The sequence below is a fragment of the Athene cunicularia genome (assembly GCF_003259725.1).
Source record: "Athene cunicularia isolate RWA chromosome 2 unlocalized genomic scaffold, athCun1 chr2_part1, whole genome shotgun sequence".
In the NCBI taxonomy this organism is placed as follows: Eukaryota; Metazoa; Chordata; class Aves; order Strigiformes; family Strigidae; genus Athene; species Athene cunicularia.
The window spans coordinates 118,326,117-118,345,314 of NW_020799095.1; the positions used below are offsets into that span (position 1 = coordinate 118,326,117).

Consider the following 19,198-nt stretch of genomic DNA (forward strand, 5'->3'; position numbering starts at 1 on the left):
CCCCTAGAGTAGAGTGCAAAACATCTTCCATAAGAAAGTTGCCATCTCTATATTTAGAACACCCAAAATTATGGTACTACCAGAGGGAGACTTAGTATGTACTTCTCAGCTTGAAATCTCCCACAATACCCTCCTCTTCCTCATCTCTTGGAGGGTCAATCATTCTCAGCTGTAGTGTGACTTTAGCAGATCTTCATCTGACACTGTCATGAACATTTAAAATCATTTCCCTCAGGGTTGTCTGAAAAATCACAGATAATTAATGACACCATTTCTGACAAAGTCAGATGTCCTCAATACACGTAGGTCTGTTTCAATTTTCCAGTCATAAATCTGCATGCGAGGTGGGGGGTTTTGTTTGGTGGTGGTGGTGTTTTGGGGTTTCTGTTGTTTTGGTCATTTTTCAGATATATCCTTATGGACACAAATGTTTCTCAGAGTAGATTTCTGGTTCAAACATTATTATATTTTCACTTGCATTTGTCACACAAAAAAATTGCTCGAATTTGCAGTACTCTTCCTTAGCACACTACCTTCCAATTTCCTTACACCAGAATGTTTAAACCTTAAAAGCCTCCTTTCAATAAGGAACTGAAAAGAATGAGACAAAAATCTCTAGTGGTCATGCTTTTTCTAACTAGCATAGCTTCCCCACCTAAAAGGATATCCATCAATAATCTAAAAAATAAACAGGGGAAAAAAGAAAACCACCAAAATCCCCCAAAAAATCTCATCAATTGCTTTTTGAACTTTGGATTTTTGCGTTATATAAATTGTACACTTTTCTAACACGGGAAAAAAACTAATCAGTGTCTGTATACACAGTTTTTTTAATTCTTTACTATATATTTATAACCTGGATCAGATGTCCATATACTGGAAACAGCACTCTCAAAAGTGCACGATGATTTCCCAAGAGATGCCTCAACTTGATCCTTGGCTTACATCCAACTAGCTGCCTTTTGGGAAGAAAGTTCACTTCCTTCACCACCATCTTCATTTTATTGGAATGGAAAGTAAACCAAATAGAAACAGGAACATTCCAACCACAACACAAAGACACACACACACAAAAATAATCTTCAAATGAGAAGCAGAAAGTGGCAAAACTGGGGACTACTATAGTTTTTTGCATCACAAGTTAATCACAGCTGTACTCAAATTAGCACAACTACAGAACTGCCATCTGCATACCAGCACGCAGGGCACGAGAACTCCATCACTCTGCTTAAATTCAAGGCCAGCATTGATAAAGCCCTCCAAAATAATTTTACTTAGTTTTCAAAGATACATTAAATACCTAAATTTTGTCAACATTCTCTGTGGAAATTCTCTGTAGTAGCAATTCCATGAAAACATGGCTGGTTTGGTTTGCTGATGGCATCAGCTAGGAACAGAAGCACTTTGGCTTGGAATGGCTGGCACCCTGCATCTTTGCTCGCCAACTCCAGTGTATCTTACCTACCCTAGTCTGTTTCCATCATTACTCCTCATGTGCATAAAGATCTGCCATGCATAAGAAGGGCATTATTAAATTAGTATCATACTCTGTCTCTGACCCATATAACTTTAAAAAGAAAATCAAAAGCAAAAAAAAATCCTTTATTTTTCTTATTAATAAAGTGAATAAAACAGCAAAGTAGGACAATGAAATAGTTTCAGTCCACAACTTATGAACAACATGATATAAACAAGAGCCATACTGATCCCTTTCATTAATTGGGTACAGAGTAGAAACAAGGAAAAATGAAGCTATGCTCTCTCAGTAGAAAAATATTAATTTTAAAAAGATATTATAGCAGTTAAGACATATTATACTTTTTTTAATAACATTTTTTAAAAATGTAACTAAAAGCAATAAACATCAGTTTATCACTTTTGCATTTCTGACTGACATAAGAAATACTTAAATTAAAACCTTTCCAAGACAGTGACAATGTTAGAAGCAGATATCAGATAGTTCTGAGATTTGCTGAAGAGGCTTCATCCCATCACAAAATAAATGAGTTTCTGAATTAACAGAAAAGACAACAACACATTTGCAGGCAAAGAAAATTCCGCTTCTTTCCAATTATCTAAACAAACAGATAACATTACAAATATGAAGCAGTAGTCTTATGGGAAAAAGAAAACAAACTCCTCATTAAAAAAGCCCTTTGCTAAGCACTTTTACATACACTGGGAAAGTGACCATCCTACTGATGCCATTATGCAGCCCTTATGTACGCATACATGTTGATTTTCATATACTATACAGTGCAAAGTGATAAGGTATAATCAGCGATCTAATTAGTGCCAAGACTCAAAGTCTTATACATGTTCCCAAATAGAGAAAATCAAGCCACCTTGCAAAACAACAGGGATATTACAGGTTTAGATTAGCCTAGCTTTATGTACCATCTCTAACTATAATGACAGACTGATGCTTCCCAGAGGCACATTTCCCTCACAGTTTTACCTAACATTTTTTTCACTGTTGTGTATAGAAAGAAAACCTTTCTGATCTGATGCCTTGACACAAGTTATGTGAAAAATCTTATTAGCAAAATAGCAAAACCATTTACATGGAGGATTACACCCAAATAAGGTTTCAGACATCCTACAGAAGTACTTTTAAAAGTCTACAAAATAACATTAACAAATAAACAAGTTTGTAAGCCTGTTCTGAATCAACTTCTGTTCCAAATCAACTTTAGTTCTTCATCTCAGACTAAGCTTTGACTTTACTAATGACAATGTAATGTATCTTGAATTCACCTGTGAAACCTAAAGTAAAATTAGTTTATCAATTAATCCAACATGCACACAATGAACTGCTGACTTCCAATAGCCACCTTGTTTAATGCAGATTTACAAATAGCTTTACTTTAGGCAAATAATATGTGCTTGCTAAACACAGTCATTCAAAAAGCACTGTAACTAAGATTACTTTCCTACTGGTCTGTGCCATGTGTGGTTGATTGACTTTGTAAAGCTCTTCCCATGCCCGAAACATTTATGAAATGACCCTAACCTATGCCAACTCCTTTGGGTCTAGTACCTTTTCTTCCTTGGTCCAGGTACCAATAAAATGTCTCTACTTTACTCAACTTTCTGTTGCTATAAATGTCTTTGAAAAATGTATTCCTCCTCCCTTTGAGGTATTTGCCCATATTTACTGAAAAGAGCTAATAATTCAAAACTAGCAAGTGGATGAAACCCTAAGACAGGCAGACAGCCTAATCACAATCATTGTTTTTAACACAAAACAAGTTTAAACATTGAACTTCTGAGTTTTAAATGGTCATTTCAAACTTTCTAAGAGAGGGGTATCTTGGCATACTGGGAAAGCTTAGCACCCTTCATCACATCAGTGTTGTACTACCCACAGCTCTTGAAAGCTGATGAGCCCAGAGAAACTGCACTGAAACACAGAAAGCCTGGAATTCTGGAAGCGCACAGTTAAGGCATTACCTTGACTGGAAATTAAGAGTGATGTTGGGTCTGTTACCTGTTTTTGACCTAATTAACTCCTTACTAAAATTCAGGAAGACAAAGCAATTTTTCTTCAAAAAGTGCTAAACCTCACAAGTTAATGCTTAAGCTTCGCCCTAAACTTTAACTCCATTAACTAGAGGTGTTAATGAGATCAAACTAGGTAAATCAATCAGGATCACACCTTTAAAGTCTGGACTAGACAAGGCTTAACCCCAATATACACTGAGTGGATAGATTTATTAGCATGCTTATTAGCATAACTGTCTAGCAAATATCCCACTACGCTTCTGAGCATCAATATCTTCAAGGTGCAATAATATAAACAGATTAAAGGTTTACTGTAACAAAGAAAAGTGGTGACACACTGGCCTGAGTGAATACACACCAGTTAAACAAAACATACGCTTTTCCTTTAATTGGATATAGGCCACCATCTTCCAGCATTATTTAAACGATAAAGGTCTAGATCTAATATCTCTAGATGAAACCTTCAGCAAGATAATATCTTTAACCAGGTTTGGTTCTGAACTCACCATGATAATAATTCGTAGTGGATGTAAGGTCCCTGTGGCCAGCACAAATGCAGTCCTGGGTACTGTATTACACCCATAGCACCATGCATTAATTGTAAAGTAGTCTAGCTTTTTACTGAGGGATAATCTATGCTGTACAGTTATCACAAGTAATAGCGAAGGGGAATACATGTAACAGGGTAAGAGTATGCACAGAAAACTGGGGTTTAACTGACAAACAATAACTTCCTCGCACTGCACCAATGCAAATTCCCTTGCTCCAGATAAGCAAGACTCTAATCCTAACTGAGAAGAAAGGGCAGCTCATTACTCCTTGGACATTTCAGCAACATGTGAGTGAGTAGTTCTGGAAAGGGGCAGAGTAGGCATCATGCAGGTAAAACTGTGTATTTTCCTTTACTACAGCTTCAGGTGCAAAACATCCCAGAACAGCGAGATCTAAGAGGGTCCACAGTGCACAGACTACTTCAGAGATGATTACAAGAGGGATTTATTCATTTAATATTTCTATTTTTAAAAAAGCTAGATAGAACAATTCCAGATTACTTTCTGCACCAAGATTTCTCCAGCTTTTTGAAGTTGAGAAGTTTTATTTGAGGTTATCACATAACTGGGAAAATCTTGTTGCCCAAAACTTTGACCAGATTAAAATGTTGTGATTTTTCTAGAGCTATCTTGCTGGAAACAGTCCTTACGTTCATACCCCTCTGAAGATGTTAAGCGTGTGCCAAGTCTCCTATTTTAGGCTCATCTTCCATCCATCTCTCTTATAAGGGCAAAGTCTTCCACGTTTTAATCAACCCAAAGCACTGATTATATATTAAAAATGTAATGCTACAATACTAATTATTGAACAACTAATCAATTATTTCCCCTTAAATTTTGAAAAAGTATGTAGATCATTCAAAAAAAAGCAAGACCCCAATTTCAGTCTCTCTCAACTAACACTACTACCATTCAGAGTTTGAATGAAGAACTAAATGCAATAACCATACTACAAAGAGCTTAACAAATGCATACTTTAATAGTTTTCTTTTTTTTTTTCTCTTCCAACAAGTATTCTTAACATACTATAGATTTTATAGAAGGAAGACATTCAATGGACTGTGGAAAAATTATGTCCTGATAGTTCTAAACTACATTTTAGAAAAATCAGTGTATAGATAACAATTTTCCTTCAAATTTGCTTCAGCATTGTACTCATTGAACAGAAAAGAGACAGCAGTATTCTAGCCAAAAAAAAAGAGTATTTATACAGACTGGCCTTCTCTTAGGTGAGTTAAAGCAAAATACTAATTGTATGCATACAGCGCCTCACAAACGATATAACCAACAGCAGAATTCCAGCCTTATCAGAGACTTGAATATTTTCCTGAAGACAATGTACTCGGTTTTTCTTACTACTGAATCTTTCTTGCCTTGGCAAGTCATGAAACTTTGGCTCCAACCTCATGAATGCCTAGATTTGATAATATTTGAAAATAGCCAGATTTTCTAACGGTGGCTATAACTTCATAATTCTTATTCATGAAACAAAAAATAAAACAAGATTCAAAGTAATGCAACAAAGTGGAAAGCAAAACCTTTAAAAGGCACTGTAGTCACCATCCTGTTTTGTTTGGGTTTTTTTTTGCAGATTTAATATCATTCTAGAAAACATAAGAAACTTGAGATGCTAGATGTGCAGATCTCATTCAATTAGCAGGAGGCACCTATTTGCAGTTCTAAATTATAACCTGAAGCCTAGTAGAGATTTGTTGGTATTTTGGTTTGGTTTTTAATATATTGGTCTACAAAGTAAAAAAACAAAACAGGTCCCCAACCATCCAAAATCAAACTCAAAACAAGACCCTAAAACAGTAACCATTTTCCATCCCTGCTTAGAGCTGAAAAAGCCCACCTTTACAGCCTCCTCCTCTTCAACACACAGAAATTTTGGCTGTATCAAAAAATGCTTTAGTCAAATAAAAACAAAAGAAGCATTCTTCTGTATTTTTAATTTGGCCATATCTTTATAGCCAAACTTTGCTTGCAACCTTTACAGCAGATGGAAGCCAACATGGTATTCAATAGAAAGAAAAACATTGGTTTTTAAGGCAATAAAATGAAGAAAGTATTACTCTACTGAATCACAATTATGTTAGTGAGCACTTTCTAAAGATCATATCAAAGATAACTAAGACTTAAAACCTGAATAAACACAGGCAGACTAGTAGGATTTTGTAGGACAATTAGGAATATTAATTTTCCAATCTACGTTCAAAAATCCAACTGACATATTCTAACTCACCCACTTTTCCAGTTCTTATGTAATGAATTCACCCTTTCAACATTTGTAGTCTTCTTGCCAAATAATGTCTACTTAAATATTTAATGTACTGCTTTTATATGCAAAATGTTGTTGTATACTTTATAGAAGAAAAACTTCAAGTTAGGATACTGGGGGTCTCACTCCCTCCACAGGTGAATGTAACTGGGAGAATTATGAATCCTAGGATTTCTGCATCATTTAGGAGATGTATTTAGAATCACCAGGGGGGCAGGTAATAAGAAATTCCATATTCCTTCTCATAACAAAAGTTAATTTGAAAGGTTATTTTAGAACCCACTATATAATTCCTCAAACCTCATTATTGTCTAGTGAACCTGCAGAAAATGATTAATTTTGCCATGTATCCCAAAAGCAGACAAGTACACAATTCTGTTCTGTCCTCAGTTCTTTACAGGATGATTCCATATCTTCAGAAAGGCCAGAGAGGATAGGCACATTGCAAGAGGATGCCATTTCTCATCACTACTCCTTCGTACGTTCTCTTTATATTTCAGCCTTCATGAAAACTAAAATCACCAGGCTTTTTCGATAAATTAATCCTGTTATAACTAGGTGACTTTTTCTTGTGATGAAATGAGGAACACACAAGAGGCATCATCCCATGGAACTGACTCTACACACATCTTGACAATGACAATCTGTTCAGACATGCTTGAAAGCCTAGAGGTTTTGATCTTTCTGTTTATATTTTTGCACCAAAGGACATGGCTTAAAACATGGAAGTGCACAACAACTGCTTAAGAGTCAACATGAGAAGGCAGGAGTTAAAATGCAACATCTATAATGTGAAGAACTATCGTGTCCACAATCAGATGAAATTTGTTTCCCCAGAACACATTATCCTCTTTGATTGTGGTTGAGGACCTGGCACTTAACACAGCTAGATATAACAGGTCAGCACATAATAGAGTTTCCAAGGGATGCAATACTTAGTGAGAGACCAGAGATTAAGAAGGAGACTAAATTATATCTCAATCCAAGCAGCAGCCCTAAGAGATACTTCAGCAGGGGCTGTATTTCCACACACAACTTTTCCTTTGGACAGAGAACCTCCCATAAACATCCAGCATACTGCAAGAACATTTGATTTAGGAAGACCTGTCAACATCACTTCAGTAAAATCATCTTGCTTTTCAATAGAAATTTCATTTTAACTGTGTTTAAGAAGCACAAGAACTCTAATATTCCAGTTAAACTAATCGCAAATCTAGAAATCCTTCTCTAGTCCCTAATGCCAATTCTGCCCTACCCACACTTTACTGAAAAATTAGAAAAAACAAGCCAAATGGGCAAGAAAGTCTCACAGCCTGTTGCTTACAGTAAGAACATTTTAGTCTGGCATACATTAACTGCACTCTATGGCAAACATTCTATTATGTAAATATTTATGAATAATTTCTTTGTATTTAAATTAAAAACTCAGATGGAAATACAACGCTGCATACCACAATGGTTGTTTTAATTAGTGCAATGAAATTAATTCATGTTACATGTCAGCCAATATAACCAACCAGAACCTGTGTGTCCAACAGATTTTTGAATAAAAATGCCATCAGACAGTATTGGTGACAGAAGCCCATAACAAGCACCCTAAGAAATATTGAGAAATCTTGTTATAAAGTGATAGCTTTAGAAGTAGTATTTTGACATGGATGGAAGTGAATTAGCACTAGAGCAAGTTAGTAAATTAATCTGAAAAGCAAAAACTACATACATGTATTATTAGTGATGTTACATACCAAGTTGCTCCAGATAGACCTTGCTATTTAGGACATAAAATTTTCATACTGCAGCCACACAGATCCCAGAGGCTCAACCCACATTTCCTGATTTCTACAACAAAGAGTGTCATTAGCTACCAGCATCATCAGGAATGCAGTACTACAGTAACCATACTTAAAGAAACCTTTCATCTTGTTTGAGAAAAACAAAAGTATGGTGAGACTGGTATGACAAGTTAATCAACTTTTAAGCTATTAACCATTAGCTTCAAACAAGACAGCTCAACCAGTAAGCACAGTCCTACACATACAGAATCTGTGCTGAACTTGAATTAATATGAGTATTAAATGTTCAGTTTAGTCTGCTTATTCCGATTCTTGCTTTCAGTTTAGTCTGCTTGTTCTAATTCTCTACTTCCTTTTGTTTTCATTTGATTCATATATCAAGTAATGCATAATTTCATAAAATTTAGCTGCTAAACCAAAGTCTCAAAGGAGGTTTTCCTTGCTATGCAACTCTACCACTGGATTCATAAGAGCACAGATTCAAAGTTTATTTTACTAATATGCTTCTCGAAAAAAACTGTGCTACTGGATTGGGGTTATGACTTTTCTAGGTCTTATCTTTTTCTGCAAGTTAGTGTTTAACTGCTGATTTTAATAAAGCATTAAAATGTTCTTCTATACTTAGACTCAGTTGAGTCTTATAACTCCCGGTAATCTTATGACTTTTAATTCCTTACATTCCTGTATGTAATTTTGCTATGCCACAGCCAGTCTAGCTGCAATGGGAGCCAAGATATCTGTATACAGACCCTCTGACTCTGCCTCCTATTGTTACATCCTTTGACATCTTAGTATGTTGTACTAAAACAATACTACTGCTTATATTTTTACTTTAGCTTGTCCTTACATTGCCTTTTTCATAAGGTACATACGTACCTGGAACAACATGCACAGATAACGAACACATCAATACGATCAAAGTCCTTAAACATCACATACAACACACACAAACTGTACAGCATTTTTAAAAAGTTATGGGGAAAAAAACCAAAAACACAACATGCAGCTGGTGAAGAATATCATTCCTGCTTCACCTGATAGGATGTAACATAAGATGGGAGATTCAAGAAATGTCTTCCAGCAACCCCACAGTCAACTCTCCTGCAACAAACCTGCACTTCCAACACTGCTCAGACAGCTAACACTTCTTGTTACATACTTGGGCTGGCTGTGGTACTGCCATCGATTTCTTGACAACATGTGTGCAGCGAGTTTCTAGAGATCACAGGTTAAATATTCAAGATAATCCTGTTGCAGTTATCTGTAATTTGTTCACATAAATGTTGATTATATTGGCCAGGCTGGTGGAATAAAACCACTTGCTATTCCACTGCATGACTGCAGAGCCCTGTGTGCAGTTCAGCTAAAAAAAGCAATGAAAGTGGTACTGCTGGCAAAGGACTCAATTTTCTTTACCTGTAACTTCTGTATTTTGTTTCCCTCTGGCATTAATATCAATGGCTACATCAGTAAAATCTGCAGCCTTCATGAATATTACTTTCTGAAAAACTTTTAAGTAGTTAAAATAGATTACAAACATTTCTCTCTCTGCTTATTTAACTTCACAGAAATATAAAGGAAACAAATTACCTGAAGGATAATTTCTGAATTATCATTTTCAGAAATCCTGGGGTGGTTTTTTTAGTATATTTTTACATAAAAACTGGAAAGCTCCTCAGTCTTCAGCATCGCTCTTCTCATCTCATTACTTTTCATTAACTCTTAGACCTCTGAACAGCAGCTCCAGAATTCAAACTACAATGAGTCACTGAAGCTGCTTGCTAGGTGAGATTAAGACAGTTCCAGTCATATGCTGATTAAATCTACATACATCAAACAAATTAACTTTTTTTACGAAGTTCTAAAATGCATTTGTCTTTTACAATTACAGTAAACTTTTTTGTTCTCAGTATGGATACCTAGGGAAGCAACACATTCAAAATTACAACATGCCTGCCAGTTGCAACTTTTGACCCAGCTGGCCAGGGTCCATCAACAATGAAGAAGGACGAAGAATATCCAGATATCTGAGAAGTTCAATGAATATGAGGAGCAGGCGACTCAGGCATCCTTAAACACTTTTTTTTTAAAAAAAAAAGCAAGTGTTTTGGTTGTTCTCAAAAGCCCTATTTAGAATTAAAGACTTGCTCTTCTGTGAGCTGCACAAACATGAGGTGACAGCCTCTCTCTTGCAAGGTTTACTAGGAAAGTTAATGGAACCCTGCAGGGGTTTCCTATTATTCTCAAAACTGATGTTTACAGGGTAGTAAGAATCTGGTTAGAATTTCTGTAGATTTGCAAAATACTATAATCTTCTATCACACATCATAATAATTCTTTGTCCAACAGTTAAGTACATAATACACACACACACAAATGAATATATACCAGCAAATGCATTATGCATAAAAACTTCAGAAACCATGATATGCAAACTCCTGTAATTTCAAGACTTGCTTTTAAAAGAATTAATTTTCTAATAATTTCAGGGCATTTGTTTGTCAAAGTTGAATTTGGCCCAGTGTGAGCCAGGCCACTGAAATGAAAATTCCAGGCATACCCAAAAACATCAAATCACAGTATCTTTTCAATACAGTCTCAATGTCAAACAGTAACAATGAAAAAAAAGAAATATATACCTCAACTGCCTAGCTCCTTTCATCATAAAGGATCTTGAAACCATTTCAAGCAGAAGTGCCTACACCTCAATGGTTTAGAGTATACCTTTGAATTCAGCAGACAAAATCCCTGTGGGCTATATAACTGTTTTCATTTTGTCCCATGAAATTCCATTCACTTCTGGATGATGTATAAGCTCTTAAAGTCCAAATTTTTCTCCTCTCTTGCATTCCTGCAAAATTTTTGGCAGCATACCATAGTTATAACCAGCAGTTATAAGGCTGGGCTCACTTCACCACCAAAGCAACAATGGAATTGCCAGAATCACTTTAACTGGCCAGAAGAAAACTTTCCTCCCACGTACTCTCACTTTACCTTCCAAAAGTCACCAAGCAGGTCAGAAGATCCCTTATCTCCAATCATGACATAGCAATCCTAAAAAACCAAATTCAGCATGCAGCTGCAATGGTCAATATAACATAAGGTGGTAACAAAGAGAATCATTTTTTTAAGTCTTGGACAACAGAAGACTGCATGAAGAGTCATGTCCAGAAACTTTCTTGCCCATTCAAACAACTAAAAACCTAAATTGAACTATCCATCCTACTGAAGACTGATGGCAGACAATTTTGCAGTTCAGTTGAATACTCTAAAGACATCAATGCTGCAGTTCAAAATTACAATCTTATTGCTTCCCACTAATTAAACCCAGGAATGTTCCTGCACAAATTATTAGAGAACATAATTTAGGTTACACACTCAGGTCTTTGAAACATGGGAAATGGTAGCTTGATAGTCATCAGTGCTGCTTTGGATATTCTACACTGTCATGCAAATGCATTATGACTGAGTTTTTAACTTATGTAATACCATTCTTTCATTAACTTTACCTTCTAAATTTACTGTGAAGAAAAACAATTTACAAATGTCTGACAAAGGCAAATGAGTACAGCAACCAAATACAGGTAGGCCAGGACCCTCCCACTGTGGCAACTTGCAGATGAAGAACATACTCTCATTCACACATTCTCAATTCACTGCCATAGGAGATCACAGAATCAGAATGGTTTGGGTTGAAAGGGACCTTAAAGATCATCTAGTTCCAACACCCCTGCCAGGGGCAGAGGTGCCTTCCACTAGACCAGGTTGCTCAAAGCCCCGTCCAACTTGGCTTTGAACATTTCCAGGGCGGGGGAATCCACAACTGCTTGGGCAACCTGTGCCAGTACCTCATTACCTCTCATAGTGAAGAGCAACTTCTTCCTTATATCCAATCTAAATCTACCATCTTTCAGTTTAAAACCATCACCCCTTGTCGTACCACTACATGCTCTTGTAGAAAGTCCCTTTCCAACTTTCCTGTAGGCCCCCTGTAGGTACTGGAAGGCCACTATAAGGTTTCCCCAGAGCCTTTGCTTCTCGAGGCTGAATAACCCCAACTCTCTCAGGCTGTCTCCATAAGGGAGGTGCTCCTGCCCACTGATCATCTTCATGGCCTCCTCTGGGCTCACTCCAACAGGTCCATGTCCTTCTTAGGTTGGGAGCCCAACTGACAACTGTCCTGCTTTTAATCTCTCCATTGTTAATCATGATCTATCAACCTCTAACCTATCCTTTCCGGCCGTAGAACAGATGACTATTTCTTCTCCAGACAGAATACGTCCATTTTTCATAGACTAAAGAACAGCTGACCACACTGAGTGAAATAAGAGTATATGGTGGGAATTAGCCACAGCCCTCATTTACAGGTGCATGTTTTGACTGATCCTATCTCAGGAGGGCTCAGAGTTGCAGATGTTCCCCAGCCAGAGAGATAATCTCAAAGAGAGATACTGCCTGAAATTTTCTTCCTGCTGCTTTGAATTGCATGGAGTTACCCCTCTCATCCTTTCCCCAAACTGGGGAATTTAAACTGGAATCACTATGACACTATCAAAGAATGGCTGAGGTTGGAAGGGACTTCTGGAGATCATCTAGTCCAACATCCTGCCCAAAGCAGAGTCAGCTAGAGCAGGCTCCACAGGACCATGTCCAAATATCTCCAAGGGTGGAGATTCCACAGCCTCTCTGGGCAAACTCCCAAGGCAACAACCAAAGATTATGTAGTTTTTCATTTATGATGAGCCCATCCACACACTATTTGGGCATTCCTGCCCTGCTGCACTTTGGAACATGAAAGATTCATCCAACTTTGGGATTATACATGCCTCAAAGCCACTTGAAAGAAACAGGCTTTCCTAAGCACAGTCACAAGACTCTCCAAACAAAACTTCTCCCCAACTACATTTATATTCACATAATCTACATACAGGCTAGAGCTCAGTGGCCCTGTATGATTTGATTAAAATATTCAAAGAAGCATTTACATCTTTTTAAAGAAAAACTGATAACTGCTATCTGCCTTCTATGCAATTCTAGAAGGGAGACAAGGACCTGCTGCAGTTCATAATATGCACATTAATGAGAACAGCTGAACAAGACTCGAGTAGCTCGATAGCTCAGCTGTGGAATATCAAAGGAAACTGAGATCTTCCCATATGATATCCATGATATCAACAAGAACTTCCAGAAAGCTTGAGGAAGTCCTGGCTACAGCTATCAGAGACATAGTCTTAGCAAACAAGTTGCTGGAATCTTCCTAGACCTTTCAAAGATGACTGGTTTTGCTTTGGAAGGAGCCAACCAAGAAGCCAAGGAGAAAGGCTGATCATTTTTGCAAGGCAAATTCAGTCCTGTGTTCCATCAGCACTTCTTAATGCAATAAGAGAGGAAAGTGGGAAGACTTCTCAAAGTAAAGAATCTTTAGCAAGGAGATTTCTTCAAGGGATTTCCAGTGAAGGAATTTCTAAGTGAAGATTTCAGACCTCAAGCAGTCTGGGTAGAAGTACCAGTATGTCAACATTAACATCCTAGAAACAGTCATACTTTGATTCACTCAAAGATGAAGGATACAGTACTGACTCCAAGGTATGTAATCCTCCAGCCTTAACCTCACTGAACTGACGTAATTTTGACACAGGAGGTGTGCCTGTTTAGAGAAACCCTCATGAAATCTCTTATCCCTCTGCTTAGCCAGCTCTGTGAAAGCAAATAATGCTCGGCCACACCTGGGAATCTTTGATCTCTCCTGCTTCAGGGAGAAGTAGTAACCGCCAGCCCAGACAGACGGATGAAGTGGGTCAGAGCATTTCTTCATGGCATGAAGTTTCTTTCAGTCAACAGATCTTCTGTCTCCTGGAGCTGGCTCTCGCAGCCAGAACATGTCAGAGACAACTTCAAGGCAGAAGTGTGCTACTGAGAGAGCATCTCAGAGTCACACCAGCTCTTCAAGAGCTTTTCCATTAAGAATCATTTTAGATGGGTATCACAGACTCCTCAGAGAGCCTCACAGACTTCCTACAAAGTCTCCCTTGAGAGTTTAGAAAAGAAGAGGGGTGGAATGCTAGAAAACAGGCCCTACGAACAACTGTCATATAACGAGAGGCATTTCAAAGACCAAATAGTTTGATTCTAACTACCCTGCTTCTTCAAGGCTTCCCCAAGGTCACCAACAAGACCTGACCTGCTCACTCTGGTGAGAATGACATACAAAAGCCAAGTGCAATCAGAGACCACCCTCCAGCACACACACAATCTCAAGCACCTCTGCAGGCACTTGCTTGGAGATATGTTTATGACCTGGTCAGCTCACAAGACAATGGTGTGCTAGAAAAGAGGAGCCTGCAGAGCAAATTGTACATGTGGCCATTCTCAGGCTGAACACCTACTGACTGCCATCAAACACAGACCTTGGTGTCAAGAAACAAAACCAAAACCCAATGATTTATACCTTACATCATGGTAAAAAACAAAGTGCATAACTAGAACTTCCCTAGCAAAAGGAACCCTCTCCTCAGGTAGAGACGAGAGGGCAGCTACCTGTGACAGACAGCTAGCTGATGCTGCTTCATCTGCTGTATCTTCACTGGAAGGCAAAGCACATGCACCAGCTCTGGGCAGCTACACACATCTGGTATTCCACATGTACAGCCACTGTGGGCAATCTGGGCACATGCCTGGCATGCCAGGTTTCAACTCAATGCAATCACAGTGAAATAATTACATAACAAGAAATTGCCTTTAAAAAGCAAAGCCAAAAGCCACTAGAATTAAGAGGTCTATTAAGAGGTCCTGGGCTGCATCAAGAGAAGTGTGGCCAGCAGGTCGAGTGAAGTGATTCTCACCCCCTACTACTCCACTCTTGTGAGACCTCACCTGCAGTGCTGTGTTCAGCTCTGGGACCCCTAATGTAAGGAGGACATGGACCTGGAGCAGGTCCACAGGAGGGCCACTGACATGATCATTGAACTGGAGCACCTCATGAGGATGGGCTGAGAGAGTTAGAATTGTTCAGCCTAGAGAAGAGAAAGCTCTGGGGAGGCCTTATAGCAGCCTTCCAGTACTTAAAAGAGGCCTGCAGGAAAGATGGAGAGGGACTCTTTATCAGAGAGTACAGTGATAGGACATGGGGTAACAAACTGAAAAAGGTTAGATTTAGATTAGATGTAAGGAAGAAATTATTTATTTTGAGGGTGGTGAGACACTGGAACAGATTGCCCGAGCAGCTGTGGCTGCCCCCTCCCTGGCAGTGTTCAAGGCCAGGTTGGACCGGGCTTTGAGCAACCTGGGCTAGTGGAAAGTGTCCCTGCCCACAGCAAGGGGGTTGGAACTAGATGATCAAGGTTCTTTCCAACCCAAACCATTTTGTGATTCTAGTGTCACAGAAAAAATTTAATTCTTTGCTACTTTCAAGTATTTGTAGTCTTCTCTATAAAATAAATGTAAGAAACTATCAACCAAAACCTGAAAGCTTTCAGTATAAAAGCAACTCAGATTTCATTCAATACCTTTTCAGTCTTAACATGAGAATAAATCTAACCATATTAACTTTTTTCAGTTACTGTTTGCAAGTCTGCAGTTGTACTTTTGATAATATCCAAGTTGATAAGTCCATAATAATCAGTTACAAAAGCCAGGCTTACTTACATTTATTTCATAAAGACGGAATCAAGAAGTTTAATTTCTAGCTCAGGAGATATCCTGACTTCACAAAGAATATGTTACTTAGTTAAATATTATGTAAAAGTTTTCTTTAAAAAAAAGAGCATGTGTGTAATCACTGTTCTGAAAACCAGTGCCCACAAAAAAATCCATATGTGTGAATGTATTGTTATTTTTAAATGATTCCATATGCACAAGTTACTCAAGTGTAAAAACTTACATTTTCCAATACAGCAGATGAAAAAGCTGGAAAAATGTAGTAATAGTGGAAGATTTATCTAAGAAGAAAAGCATGACAGACTGTGTTAAGATTTTTACAGTACTAAAACTATTAAAATGCGTGTTCATGCCATGGCCAAAAAAGTTATAGTATAGGCTTACAAATAAATATTAAAAAGCAGAAGTTTCCAAATGGTGGTCCAAAAGGCTGTGGTCTGCACATGGTCCTATTTAAAGACTTTTCCCTGTAAGTCTCTATTACAAGTGCACAGTGGTCTTGAATATACTGAAGGAAGAAAGCTGTTTCACTGCTAAAAAAAAAAAAAAATAAATCTGGAAAACCCTGGCTCACTTTAAGTTAAGGGAAAAAAAATGTTTAAGAAGTCAAACAGTTAACCTTTCCTTTCATACCTATTCAATACCCATTAGAGGTTCTATGGAAACAGTACTTAAGACAAAACTAGTAATTATTTTATAGTGTTTTCGAACATATCCAAGCTATTTTGGCAAATTATTGTCTTTGGAGCTATATTTCTTATTTATAGTCTGAAAGGCAGAGGCTGCTCATACTCATCAATTCTATAACACTTTTTTACATCTGAAAAGCAAATATAAACTCTTAGGGTTTTTCAAGACCTGAAGGCCCTCTCCTTAATTAGCTTTCTAAGCCAATTAAAAGATGGTTTTTGAACATCATTCAGAAAATGTTTTGTTTAAATAACTGCTTAGGAAGCACCACTCTATTCAATATTTAAATTTATAGTTTCAACAACTCACTGGAATTCTATAGCAGAATTTACTATCATTATCCTTGGCAAACAAATCAGAAGCATCATTTTATTCCTTAAGTAACCCTTAAACTCCACACCAAAGTAAGAATGTGAAGAGACTTGTCAGAAAAGGACTGGGTTTCATTTATCAAAAATCAAACATGACACACAAGTGTAAGAACCAAGCAGAAAGTTGTCCCTTAGCTTGAGCCAAGGTCAAGCACAAGGGCAATTTCTGCCCACTGCAGAAATTAAGGAAACCCCTAGATCTGTATCTAAGGAGTATTTTTGCACTAAGCTGGCACACTAGCCTTTCAGGTAGACACAATGCTCATCTGCATGTTGTATGGACTTATGTATGCTCTGGAGTGTGTAGTGGACCACATTTTTATGCATGGCTGACAGATAAACCCATGTTAAATGGTCCATCTTCAGAAACAGTAACACAAAAATACCCCAGATACAACATGCTCCACTAGTATTTCACATTCAAAACCTACCAATGGCTACAGCCAACTCAGTCACACACAAGGCAAGCTTGATGCAAAGATACAGAGCTATGAAGGAGAGAAAAGCATGCTGTTTGTATAGTCTCACCCATCTCCAGATGGGCTTAAGGGATTTCAAATTCCTAACAATTTCACTAATATTATTATTATTAAACTTACTGTGGTCTCATAATAATAACATCCTGACAATAATATATTGCTCCAGAATTGAGCTTCTAGTCTTCCTGATACCTACTAAGTCTACATTTTACTTTGTCCACCTGATAAAAAGCCAATGCACTTTGCCAAGAAACACACAAATAATATTGTCAATAGGTACGTATGTATGTTCCAGGCCGTATTCTGTACGGAACAGTCAAATATACATCATACCCAAAATCTGATTTTTCTTCCCAACTCAGCTGTATTTTAAGCTAACTTTATTTGCTGTTTATATCTTGATTGGCATTTATGCAGTGGTGCTACATATAAAATACTGCTGCTACCAACCACCCTGTATGCCCAACACATTGAACTATTATACTAAAGAAGAGACAAAACCTTTGCACATGTCCGCAGTCTACTCAGAAACAAATCCACAAAATAAGAATAAAAAGGTATTTTTTTCCTAACAAGTTTCAGAAAGTGTTTATTTAAGGTTAAATGATTATTTTCTTCCTGTAATAGCAACTTTGTCAAAGTTGGTTAAAATGTTTGCTGTTATAATCTCTGCAGGTTGCTAAACACTTTCAGGGTACAAAGTCACAAGTTCTGTGGAATGCTGCTCTGTGCACCCTGCCACCACCAGCACAACTTCCCTAGGTAACACATACACCGTACAAAACAACAGCTATAACTGGAGAGTTAGACATCTGTGTTTTTAAATTCTGTTAACAACAGAACACACAGCAGATTTCACTTTACCATGCAAAGCATCTTCTGAGTTTCCTACGACCACAGCAAGTGCCAAGTCAGTGCGTCCTTTCCACGCAGCCAAAAAGGTTTAAAAGATAATCCGAGAAGTCAAGAAATCACAGGATTCCTGCGGAATGTAATAATAAAAAACCCCCCAACAGAATAGGGTTTCCCTACTCTGTGATATGGTGAAAATGCATGTCAGCAATCCCTCTGTTTTAGTCTTCAGAATTTTTTGTAAGAAATTATAAAGAAGATTTTGTTTCCCCCGAATGTTCTTCCAAGTAGTATTGTTCTACATAAACATTGTGCTTCCATCAATTTATGCTATTAGCAAACAAGTATATACAGAAGCATATTTATTTCTACTCCTTGTCACACAAATGCAATAAATTTCAGTTCTTGAAACAAGTGTCATTGCGAACTAGGGTTTCAAATAACAGCTGGAAACATTCAGATTTGTCTCGTGTTAAAAAGCTAACATGACATATGTTAAAACTTAGATGACTGAGATTACTGGCTGAGCATTCCTGCAAAACTTAAATTGTGCTTCATAATGTTCAGAAAAGCCCCAAATGGGAGAATACACAGCCTCCTGACAAATGAGTGAGCCCTCTCCCAGGGCAACATATCCAATGTTCTGCAACATGCACAGGGGCAGCTTGCAAGGATTGCTAAACACCCTAAAGATCAATACCTCTGCACAGGCAGCATGACCTGGTATCCAGCAACTTTTCAGTTCAATGCTGGTGCAGAAACAAACATGTATCATCTTGGTTTCTTAAATGAAAAAGTGATGGTACTTACTGATACACAGTTATAGTTACAGAACTGTTGTAAAGTTCTCTGAAGAGATAGATATATATGTTTCAGTATAGCATGAAAGTTTATCAAGTAGCAAACCATTACAGCCTCCATTTTTTGAAACCTTAGCAGTTAAAATATAAAAAAAGAATTAAAATGTGACACTATCTCTTTCAAAAAAAACCACCCCAAACCCAACAAAAAAACACCCCCA

The 19,198-nt window shown here is 37.6% G+C and overlaps 1 protein-coding gene across 7 annotated transcripts in view; it reads right to left on the reverse strand.

Moving 5' to 3' along the window:
- Window positions 1–19,198, reverse strand: part of NCOA2 (nuclear receptor coactivator 2) — a 187,879-nt gene that overhangs the window by 145,469 nt on the left and 23,212 nt on the right. Inside the window, exon 1 of one of the 7 annotated variants that reach the window (XM_026841602.1) lies at window positions 18,190–18,288. The exons of the other annotated variants lie outside the window; for them this stretch is intronic. The gene's annotated coding sequence lies outside the window, so the exon portion shown is untranslated. Of the gene's footprint in view, window positions 1–18,189; window positions 18,289–19,198 lie in introns of those variants that run through there. 7 annotated transcript variants of the gene reach the window in all.